Consider the following 12,623-nt stretch of genomic DNA (forward strand, 5'->3'; position numbering starts at 1 on the left):
GGGTGAGAGCTGGGGTGTCTGTGTGTGAATGAGTGCCTGGGTGAGAGCTGGGGAGTCTGTGTGTGAATGAGTGCCTGGGTGAGAGCTGGGGTGTCTGTGTGTGAATGAGAGCCTGGGTGAGAGCTGGTGTGTGTGGGTGTGAATGGGTGCTTGGGTGAGAGGTGGTGTGTGTGGGTGTGAATGGGTGCTTGGGTGAGAGCTGGTGTGTGTGGGTGTGAATGGAAGCCTGGGTGAGAGCTGGTGTGGGTGTGAGAGCATTTGTGTGTGATTGAGAGCTTGTATATAAGAGACCATGAGTGTGATTGAGAGAGAGACTGGTCAGGGAGGTGAGAAAGACCGAGACTGTTCGTGGGTTCTAATTGGAGTTATGTGTGTGAGTGACTGGTTGTGGGCGCTAAGGAAGAGGACTGTGAGGACAGAGCTTCAGCAGCCCTTGCTGCTTCCTGTGAGTGCTGTTGGCCTGGAAGGGAAAGGAGTAGGAGAGTTGCTGGAGAGGGTAAGAAAAGGTGGCTTTTTAAATTTATTTTTCTTGATTGACTGCCATTTTAATTATTGGGTATTATGCGATGTCTGCTGTTTTGAAATATTTTATTGATATTTGGACATGTTTTAATAATTTTTATGAGTTTTTAATTGTTGGATATTCTGTTCAGCAGCTGTTTTGTAACATTTTTAGTAAAGCTTTACAATTATTTCTGTGTGGGGCGCTATAGCAGCTTGGCTTATTCTGTTTTCCCAATAGGAAATGTATTAGTGTTTAGGGCCTGGTTTAATAGTTGTATTCCTTAGATAGGGTTGTTACTGGTTGAGTGTGTTCCATAATACAGGTGTATCTTTGTGCGGGTTAGTTTGTGTGCATTATTGCAGATCCTGGGACTATGTTAGGTGCTATATTTCTCTTTCCATTTCTCTAGGTTTGCACTGCATGCAGAGTGGCTTTTTTGGTTTTCCATTCCAGTTTCTGTCTCCATATTTATAATGTGTGGTCTTTCTGTACTTGGTGAAGGTCAGTTCTGGGTGTGTGACAGAGGTGAGATATTTTACTAGCATGTAGGCTTTTGTATCAATCTTATTTGTTGTGTTTTCTCAATAGGATATGCATTAGTGGTAAATTACTGTCTTTTCATAAGAAGGGCTATTGTGCCTGGTAGTAAAGGGAGTTTGTTTTGCTTTTACTGAGATGTCATCAGAACCAGAATATCTTTTTTTGTATGACGAGTTGTACAGGGTAATGCCCTAGATCTGCTCTGCACTCATTGCGGGGGGTTGAGGGGATTCCTGTGGATGCAGAGTGCATGTTTACATTTAGCCCCGTGACGGTCACATGCTCAGTGTGTCACGCATGTGAGAACCATCTGTCAGGTGTGTCCCGGCCAAAGGTTGAGAACCACTGCCATAGATGATGTTATTGATAGTATTGCGTCCAGTGCTAGACGGCTTCGCCCCGTGTGCCTCACCTTGTTCACGGCTCCTCCCGCATCCCTAGGGAAAATGGATGCCACGTGTCTACAAGCCAACCTCTCTGGCGTTCCCGGAACGGCTATGGTGCTGCCTCCTGCCATGCTCCTCCCAAGAGCCTACTAGGGTGCGCGTGCGCATGCCACCCACATCTTTATTCCAGCTATGGCGCGAACCTCGGGGACGTTCCCCTCCCCTGACATCACGCCACTCAGTTATATAGCCTGTACTTTGTTGCTAGCTTGTTGAGTTAGCAAAGGATTGGTTTCGGCCGGTTCTAAACTATTCTGCCGCTTCTGTGCTGCCGCTGGAAGCTCTCTCTCTGCCAACTTGGGTACCTGCCCCTCAGGGGCCCTCTGCTTTTTTTCAGGTGCCTTACAGGGGATCAAGTACTCTCGTCCTCGAGGGCCTGCTCTCCTTGCCACTAGCAACTTCTTCAACCTGCTGGAATCGCATACCAACAGCAACCATCTAGTAAGTAATCTAACTCTCAGTCTTCTCATCCACAGTACTACCTGCTGGGGAGGGAAACCTTGCACCGGAATCCCCCAATACCAAAGGGGTGAGAAGGGTCCCCTCTGCTGAGGTCCTGAGAACTGCTACTACTTCCACTGCTGCCAACTTATCTGGTGGTACACTACAAGCTGTTTATAAAAAGAAACTGAACTCTGTGCATCTGCGTTTAGCCCAGTACTTGCGGCGCCTCACGGGGCTCCTCCCCGTGGGCATGGTCAATCTGCCTCAGTACACAGGAATCCACCCAAACACTTCTTAACCATAACAGATTGCTAACTCCATGGATTCGGCTCAGCTCACCGCATTGCAGGCCATTCCAGCCTGGCCCAGCGAGTCTCCGAACAGCAGAGTGCGCTGAAGAGTTTGACTACAGCATTCAACTTACTGCAGCACACAGATGAATTTACCCAACACCACAGGTAAAGAAAGCTACACCGCCTGAAGTGACAGTCAAGATTATTGTACCTCTATCTGCTCCTACACCGCTTCTTGGGGGGAGGTTTAGAGATGCAGAGGTTTTATTAATCAATGTTGCACGGCACTTCTCCCTGCAACTTAGTCATTTCTCCATAGCTTATGCCAAGACCACCTATATCTTGTCTTATCTGGACGGAAGAGTGTTGACTTGGGCCTCTTCACTGTGGGAGCGCGAGGATCCTATTCTACATGACATTGAAGGATTCCTCAAGCTATTCAAATCAGTTTTTGATGACCCTGCCTGGTATACCACTGCAGGATCTTCTTTTGGTTCACCTGAAGCAAGGTAACAAACCCTTGGCTGACTTCGCTATCAAATTCAAGACACTGGCGTCTGAATTACTTGGTGGCCCTAAAATGCCTGAGGACCCTCTTCTTTGGAAGGACTGAACTCTCGTCTGAAGGACGAGCTCGCTGCTCGTGAAATGCCTGAGACCTTGGCTGAACTGGTGAAGTTGGCAACAAGGATTGATCGCTGACTTTGAGACAAGGTTCAAGAAACAAAGACTCCCAGAAGACCCTTTCAGGGTGAAACTCGAGTTAAGTCCATACCCAGACCTGTTCCTCTGGTTCCAGTAGCTGGCAAAGAAGAACCAATGCAATTAGGTCGCAGCCACCTGACAGCTAAAGAGAGAAGAACCAGTAAGAAACTGGGGCTGTGCATGTACTGTGGACAAGCTGGCCATGCTTGTTCAAACATGCCCTATTGTCCGGGAAACTGGCAGACCTAAGTCCTGCGGGAGAACTCTTCTTAGGTCTTACTGCCCCCTCTCCTCTCTCTCTCTTCCTGTAGTCCTTGATCTGCGGACCTTTGGAGTATCAGAATCTTGCCCTAGTGGACTCAGGGGCAGGAGGTAATTTCATTCTTCAACGTTTAGTGGAGCCCTTGCGGATTCCCACTACCACTATGAAGTCTCCGCTACTCCTGTCTTCAATCCATGGAGAGCCCTTGCCGGGTGAAGTAACCCAGCTCACACCGAACCAGTATGTCTGCGAACTGGTGATCTCCATTCTGAAAACTATCTCCTTCTTTGTTTTTAGAGAAGCCATGCACCCTATTGTACTGGGGTTACCTTGGCTGCAGCAGCATATGCCTCAATTCAATTGGGCTACTCTGGAGCTTTCACGATGGGGCCCAGACTGTCATGATAAGTGCCTGATGGAGGTCACTTCCGATACCATCTGCATGCCAACTACTCCAGTTGATGTTGGGGTTGCCACCTCAGTATGCATCGTACCAAGATGTTTTCTCTAAAAAAGCTGCAGATGTACGGTACTCTACCGCCTCACAGATCCTATGACTGCGGTATTAATCTACCCAAGGGAACGGGTGTACCCTCTCTCTGTGGCAGAGAATAAAGCCATGTCCGAATATATTCAGGAAAATCTTCAAAAAGGCTTCATAAGACCTTCCAAGTCTCCTGCTGGCAACAGGCTTCTTCTTGTGGTGAAGAAGGACGGAACATTACAGAGGTCTCAATGAGAATAACCGTGAAAGATCGTTACCCGCTACCTCTCATCTCAGAGCTATTTGACAGACTACAAGGAGTTAAGATCTTTTTCAAGCTTGATCCTAAAGGGAGCACTAACAACTTACTACTTCCGCATTCGCGCAGGCGATGAATGGAAGACGAGCCTTCAACACCCGGGATGGTCACTTTGAATATTTAGTGATGCCCTTTGGCCTGTGCAACGCCCCGGCTGTCTTTCAAAATTTAATGAACGGGCATTTTCAGGGATCTTCTCTACAAATGTGTTGTCATTTACTTAGATGACATCTTGATTTTTCTCCCAAGACAAGACCACTCATCTGGAGGATGTCAAGAGAGTGCTGCAAAGACTCCGTGACAATCATCTATACGCAAAGCTGTCTAAGTGCGAATTTCACAAAGAATCGGTGCCTTTCCTGGGCTACATTGTTTCCAACCATGGCATTCCAGATGGATCCACAGAAGCTGGAGAGCAAAAAGGACTGGGCTCAACCCACGGGTCTGAAGACTCTCAGACGTTTCAACCAACTATTACAGGTCTTTCATCAAGAACTACTCCTCGCTCACTTGTGCCGCTCATTGTGATGATGAAGAAAGGTGCCAATGTTGCTAATTGGTCTACAGAGGGCCATATCTGCATTCCAGAAACTAAAAGACGCCTTCTCGAGCAAGCTGTGTCTCCGATACCCGGATCCCACTACGCCCTTCATCGTTGAAGTTGATGCCTCAAGACGTTGGCATAGGAGCCGTGCTAAGCCAAGCCGGGGATTCCAAGGCTTACATCCATGCTCATTCTTCTCTCGTCACTTCTCTCCTGCAGAGAAAAATTACAGAATAGGAGATAAAGAGCTCCTGGCAATAAAGATGGCAATCGAGGAGTGGCGCCCTTGGGCTCAAAGGAGCACAACATCAAGTCACAGTCTTCACAGACCATAAGAATTTGGAATACCTCTGCCACGCACAGCGCCTAAACCATAGGCAAGCGAGATGGTCATTGTTTTTCAACAGATTCGATTTTGTGCTAAAGTATTGCCCTGGAGATAAAAACATCAGAGCAGATGCCTTATCTCGCTCATTCCTCTCTGAGGATCGCCAGAGGAAACCACAACACATCATTGACCTGAGAGAGTCATTTTGGCAGCTATTCATTCAGTACTTGCAGGTAAAACCATCGTACCCAAAAACCTCAGAAAGAAGCTGTTAGCATGGGTTCACGACTCTAAGCTGGCTGGACACCCTGGTCAACGCAGATCTCTGTCTAAACTGCAAAGGTTTTACTGGTGGCCCACCATGAAGGAAGACACATTCTCCTACGTTGCTTCCTGCGCAAAACTGTGCCAGATAGAAGACGCCACCCCCCGGTCGTCCTTGGGGTCTACTCCAACCCTTACCAGTATCAGATAAGCCATGGACACATATTGCCACAGGACTTTGTGGTGGACTTACCACTCTCAGGAGGAAACAACATGATTTGGGTAACTTAGATTAGTTCTCAAGATGGCTCACTTTGTGGCTCTCCCTGGTTTAACCCTCAGCTATGGAGCTAGCCAAGCTCTTCATCACGCACATCTCCACCTACACGGCATGCCCAAGCACATAGTCTCCGATCGCGGAGTTCAATTCACAGCTAAATTCTGGAAGGCATTATGCAAGAAGTTTGACATTTCTCTCGACTTCACCTCAGCATACCATCCTCAATCAAATGGACAAACAGAGAGAATGAACAGGACACTCAAAGCAGTTTCATTCGTGCCTACGTGAACACTCGCCAGAATGATTGGGCAGAACTGTTGCCCTGGGCTGAATTCGCCATCAACTCACATCCAGCAACATCCACTGGATCAACATTCGAAGTGGTTACGGACGACTACCATTACCACCACTGCCACTTTCCACTGTCCGTGTCATCCCTAGCAGCTCAATCTACTGCCAAAGATATTCAACAACTCTGGACTCAGACCAAGGAGATGCTTCTCAAAGCAGGACTTCGAGCTAAGAAAGGATACGATGCTCACCACTGCAAGATTCCAGATTTCCAGCCTGGTGACAAAGTTTGGCTATCCACTAAGCACTTAAGACTTAAAATACCTTCAGCTCACTTCGCTCCACGCTATCGTTGGAACCATTTCCTATTCTCTCTCCGACGATTAGGCAATCTCACCTATAGTCTGAAGCTACCACCATACAATTGAAGATACATAATGCGTTCCACGTCTCACTATTGAAGCCATTGATCCTTGAGTTCTCCAACAAGACACCTGAACCTACACCTACAGATGTAGAAGAAGACATCGAGTACAAGGTATGATGCTGTCCTTGACGTAAGAAAAAGAGGCAGAGTATGGGGAATACCTCCTGTCATGGGAAGGTTATGGACCTGAAGATAACTTGTGGACACCTTTGGCTAATATACTGGATAAGAGATGCTACAAGTATTCCACAAGATGCATCCTCAGAAACCAAGACCAGGTAGGAAGCCTGGAGGACGCCCTTTGAAGGGGGGGTACTGTTGCGTCCGTCGGTGCTAGACGGCTTCGTCCCGTGTGTCTCACCTTGTTCACGGCTCCTCCAGCATCCCTAGGGAAAATGGCTGCCGCTGCGTCTAACAAGCTGACCTTTCCGGCATCCTCCGGAACAGCTATGGTGCTGCCATCCTGCCATGTTCCTCCCAAGGGCCTACTAGGGTGCGTCGTGCGTGCGTGCGTGCGTGCGTGCGTGGTGCGTCTTTATTCCAGCTTTGGCGCAAACCTCGGGGGCGTTCCACTCCACTGACGTCACGCCATTCTCGGTATATAGCCTGTACTTTGTGGCTAGCTCATTGAGTTGGCAAAGGATTGATTTGGCCGGTTCTAAGCTACTCTTCCGCTTCCGTGCTGCCGCTGGAAGTTCTCTCTCTGCCCTTCGGGGTATTGCTAACCTGGGTATCCGCTCCTCGGGGGCCCTCTGCTTTATTCAGGTGCCTTACAGGGATCAGGTACTCCGCTCCTCGAGGGCCTACTCTCCCTGCCTCAGTGTCGCTACCAAACGTCTTCAACCTGGTGGAATCGCATACCAACAGCAACCATCTAGTGAGTAATCTAACTCTCAGTCGATCTCATCTACAGTACTACCTGCTGGGAAACCTGCACCGGAATCCCCCTATACCAACGGGGTGAGAAGGGTTCCCTCTGCCGAGGGTCCTGAGATTGCTACTTCCAGACTACCTCACTACTTGCCACCTCTGGTGGTACACTATAAGCTGTTTAATAAAAGGAACGAAACTCTGTGTTTGTGCGTCTGCATTTAGCCCAGTACTGCGGCGCCTCACAGGGCTCTCCCCATGGGCATGGTCCATCTGCCTCAGTACACAGGAATCCACCCAAACACTGCTTAACCCAGGTCCGTATTTCATTTCTCAGTTTTTTCAGCACTCTGGGATGTATACCATCTGGTCCAGGTGATTTGCTACTCTTTAGTTTGTTAATTTGCCCTACTACACTCTTCCAGGTTCGCCAAGATTGATTTCAGTTCCTCTGAATTGCGCCATGAAAGTAGTTACGTGCACAAGCATGCGCCGGGATTCCCCTACTGCATAACTTTACTTCTGCTATGGATGGCGTATAAGTTGTGTAACAAAAAAAACCAAGGCTAGTCAGGTGGAATTTTAAAGGCTCAGGGCTATTAGGGTAAAAAAGGAGGCAAGTTAGTTAGGGGGTTTAGGAATTCCTCTCCTTTACTGGGGCAAACTGGGAATGAACTACGAATAAAGCCTATTGCAATCACCACACATAACCTACTAAAATTCCCCCCCACTTTCGCACTCAAGACGGCTTCGCACACCATGCGTGCATCAATATAAAATGTGCACGTCTTAAATTTTACTCATAAATTTCCCATGCTTATTTTCTAGACTCTAGCAGTTGTATACAGACATTTCAAAGTAACTCGTATGTTTCTGTTTGTATTAACAACCTGCTCATCAGTTTGGGGTAATTTGGAATCTTTCTGCACTTACTTAAAGGCACCTGGTCCCCTTTGCATTTAATTGCAACCTCTCTACTGGGATGCCCTAATTTCCCCTGTTCTCTTGGTATCCTTTAAAGGTACAATCATTCTGACCATACACTTCTGAGCAACTATCAGCTTTCTCTGTTCATCTAGTTTAAAAGCTGCTCTATCTCTTTTTTAAAGGTTAGTGCCAGCAGCCTGATTCCACTCTGGTTAAGGTGGAGCCCATCCTTTCGGAAAAGGCCCCCTTTCCTCAAAATGAAGCCCAGCTCCTATCAAATCTAACACCCTCTTTCCCTGCACCATCGACTCACCCTCGCATTGAGACTCTGGAGCTCTGCCTGCCTCTGGGGTCCTGCACGTGGAACGGGGAGCATTTCTGAGAATGCCACCCTGGAGGGTTCTGGATTTCAGCTTTCTACCTAAAACCCTAAATTTGGCTTCCAGAACCTCCTTCCTGCACTTTCATATGTCACTGGTACTCACATGTACCAAGACAACCGGCTCCTCCCCAGCACTATCTAAAATCTTATCTATGTGATGTGTGAGGTCCGCCATCTTTGCACCAGCTTCCCTTTGAAATTCACTAACACGTAGCCAGGCACAGAAGTCCTGCATACTTTGCTCTTGTTATTTCTACAAATGGGGGGTTAGGCAGGGGAAACTAGATATATGTAATGAAATAGAATGTCCCGTCCCTCCCAGCAAATTATGGACCCAGTGCAATAAGGGATTGCACTGGGCCATTTTTTCTAAAATGACCCACTTTATCACCCTCCCAGCACTACCCCTCCACTCCAGAACTGGCCAAGTTGTTCACAACACACATTTTTCGATTACCCTCACCATATTGTTTCAGGCCGTGGAACCCAGTTCACGGCTAAATATTGGCAGTCTTTGTGGCAATAAATTTGGAGTTAAATTGGATTTTACCCACAGCCTACCACCCCCCAGGCCAATGGACAAACTGAACGAACTAACCGCACATTAAAGACCTTTTTAAGAGCCTTTGTGAACAAATGTCAGGATGATTGGGCCGACCTTCTCCCATGGGCAGAATTCTCCCATAATAGTCATGGCAATGCTGCTACAGGATCCTCGTCCTTTCTCAGTGTCTATGGGAAACAACAGCTTCCTCCTCTTCCGATACTTTTATCTGTTCCTTCCCCAGCTGCTCAGATGACAGCACAGGATCTCCATGCATTATGGACTCAGATTGAAACCATGATCTGCCAGGCTGCTCAAACAACAAAGAATACCACAGATAAACATCGACGGCCAGCACCTCAACTTAAGGTTGGAGAAAAAGTTTGGCTTAGCACCCGCAACTTACGATTACGGGTGCCTTCCACAAGGCTAGCCCCACGTTATGTGGGTCCTTTTCCGATTCTGAGACAGGTCACTCCTGTCACTTATCAACTGCATCTTCCTCTATCATTTAAAATCCATAACATTTTCCATGTTTCCCTTTTGAAACCGGTGATCCTATCATGGCCTACTCATAAGCTGCTTGCTCCCCAGGAAATAATCCACAGAGGAAGAAGAGAAGTACCAAGTAAGAGAGATCCTGAATGTTCGCCGTCAAAAGAGGCGTTGGGAGTACCTCATAGCCTGGGAAGGGTACGGCCCGGAGGAAAATTCATGGGAACCCATGAAGAATATATTGGACAAAAAACTCCTTGTGGATTTTCATACATCTCATCTGGGAAAGCCTAGGCCTCCAGGAAGGGGTCTTAGAGGAGAGGGTACTGTTGCGATTGGCGGTGGCTGCAATTACCGGCAGCGACAGCCACGGCAGGGAACCGGCAAACCGGCCCCTGCATCGCGGATGCTTCAAGGCTCCTCAGGCCACCGCCGGCAGCTGCAGGGCTCCTCAGTGCTCCCCACGCCACCATAATCGACGGCAGAAACAGCAGGCAGCTAGCAGCACTGCTCCTGCAGGGACGGCCTCTGTTGGACACAGGCGCTTGGCTCCTCCCCCCACTTATAGGAACCATGGCAGGAAGTCATTCTAAGCTCCCAGGAACCACTTTCTGTCCAGGACTATTTAAGGAGGCCTTTGAGGGTTCCACAGTGCTTTGCAATAGGTCCAGTTTGGTGTGTCATCTGCCTCGCTTGCCTGCCTTTGATTCTGCTTCAGATATTGGACTTTGTCTTGCCTGTGGACCTGCCTTTGACCCTGCTTTGGACATTGGACTTTGCCTTGCCTACTGCCTGCCTTCGACCCTGGACTGTCTTGAACTCTTCCATACTATCTGCCTAGCTGCTGCTCCGCTGGCACGACCTCATCACCTGGTTATCGTCCCTGAGGTCCATCTCCCGCCAACGAGGAACTGTGGTAAGTCCTTTAAACATCTTATCATTGTGGCCCAAGGGTTCACTGATTCATTGAATCGTAACAATAACTCACCTGCTCTGTATTTAAAGGGGCATGTGATAGCTCACCTGGGCTGAATTTAAAGGGGCATGTGATAGCTCATATGGGCCACACTTAAAAGTGAGTGTAATATTTCATCTGGTGCTCTTAATAAGATTTTAAATATATTTGCTGTACCTCTTAAACACCTAATTGCCACTGAACAATTTGGCCAGCTCTGATAAATCATCCTCTCATTTACCAGACACCAGAAGTGAAGCTTGGTGATCAGCAAGAGCAGAGACATTAACTTGTTGCTGTCTGCTTCCTTTACAGTAGCTGACATGCAAATTGTCTCACAGTTTTCCTTCTCCTTTTTTTCAGTTTGCATAATCTGTTGAAGCAATTCTGAGAATCTGGAGACAAAGAAAGTGAAAGTGACTATGAGGGTCTTAGTACTGGTCTGGAGCAGTAGGGGTGCTGCAGTGCAGGAGTGAGGTGCACTGGCTGAGCTGTATGTTGGGGGTGTCAGTACTGGAACAGGTGCTACAGGGCAGGAGTGAGGTGCACTGCCCCTCTCTCTCTTAATTCTCTTCTCTCCCTGCACACTCTTTCCTTCCCTTCCTTCTGTGTGTATTTCCCTGTCTCTCCGCTCTACCTTCAGTCTGTTTCCAGTTCTTGTCTGGACGGCTTATTCCTGGCAACGCCAGTGACGGAGTCCAAGTTTTTAAATGTCATGATACCGTAGGCAGCTGGTATCACCTTTCACCCGCTGTCCTCTTTACTAGCATGACTTAGCAGGGTGGAAGGAAGGGAGGAAGGAAGGAAGGAAGGGAAAAGAGGGGGGAAGCGTGATATGTGTGTGTACACATAATGGGCTCAGTGTTCTGCTTGGCCTTTAGTAGCCTGCTCCATGGCTGCCAGCCCAGCAGGGCTCCCAGTCATTCCCATGGCAACCAGGTTTCTGTTCCTGAATGAGTATCTGTACTCAGAGACCAAAATTGTCCTGGAGGGGCAGCCAGCCCAACCAGGTGCTTTAAAAAAAAAAAAGGACAGACGTACAGAGCCGCAGCAATGCTTGAGGGACCTCACTCACCCCACGGACGGACGGTGTTACCACGGAAGTAGTACAGAGAGCAGAGGGTCTCTTGTCCTAAGGCACAGTGGGGGGTAGGGCTGCTCAGGATTTCCCTCCTTAGCCATCCTCTATGCAGGTAAAGACACACCCTGGGTCTTCTTTGTGTCTGAATGTCCGGTGCGCGTCTGCCGACTGCTAAGATGTGGCTCACTCTGATATATTTTTTTTTTTTATATGAAAAAGCGGTATATTAGATTTTTAAATAAACATCGAAAGCTGTCCATTTCCACGATCCAAAAGCCCATGGCTTTGGTTGCCATGTTAATTGTATCAGACCCTATGCATGCTGTCCCCGCTGGAAGGGTTCAGTTCGGCAGGGGTCCCAATGCATGGCGGATTTCTGCTGCTGGTAGACGTTGCCCCTGGCACGGTTTTCCCAGGAGAGAGAGAGAGAGTGTGTGTGTGTGTGTGTGTGTGTGTGTGTGTGCAGTTGGAAAAGGGACCAGGGGTGGATAGAAACTTTGCAGTGCTACATGGTGGCAGAAACCTGGGGAAATTGCTTCCCCTGAACCTTGCTCTTCAGTTCACCTCACTTTATTTTACCCTCTTTCTTTTTTGGGGGTGAGCAGTGACTGGCAGCAAAGCGTCTGGAGCTGGGCAAGGAGGTGGTTTTTATTTATTTATTTTTATACTCCACCTTTCAGACACTTCAGAGCAGATTGCATTCAGATACTGTGGGTATTTCCCTGTCCCCAAAGGGCTCCCACTCTAACAGGCCAATGCAATCATCTGAGCGTTAAGGAACTGCACTGGTTTTCAGTGCTCATTTTTAATGTTCAGATTAATTTTTTTTTTAACTCCCTATGCAGTAAGCTAATGTTATGCATGGGGGAGTTAAAAAAGCACGCATTAACTGTAAAATATGCATTCAGCATGGGCCGAAAGCACATTTTAACTTGTGAAAATGGGGGCAGGCATCCCTGCCAGACTGCGGCAATTATCCAGGTGAGAAGCAGCAGCAGCTGCTGCCACTTAGCCAGATAAGTCAGTACTTATCCGGCTATCTGGTGTGGCTTGCCACTAGTTAGCCGGATAAATCAGGCTAAACAAATGCTTATCCGGCTAACTAGTGGTGAACTGCACCAGGTAGCCGGATGAATACTGACTTATCTGGTAAGTGGTAGTGCCACTGCCATACAGACGAATAAATCAGTACTTACCCAGGTAAATGTTCTGGACTTTTTTTTTTCCACTTTTTTCC

This window comes from Rhinatrema bivittatum, chromosome 8, assembly GCF_901001135.1.
Source record: "Rhinatrema bivittatum chromosome 8, aRhiBiv1.1, whole genome shotgun sequence".
NCBI lineage: Eukaryota > Metazoa > Chordata > Amphibia > Gymnophiona > Rhinatrematidae > Rhinatrema > Rhinatrema bivittatum.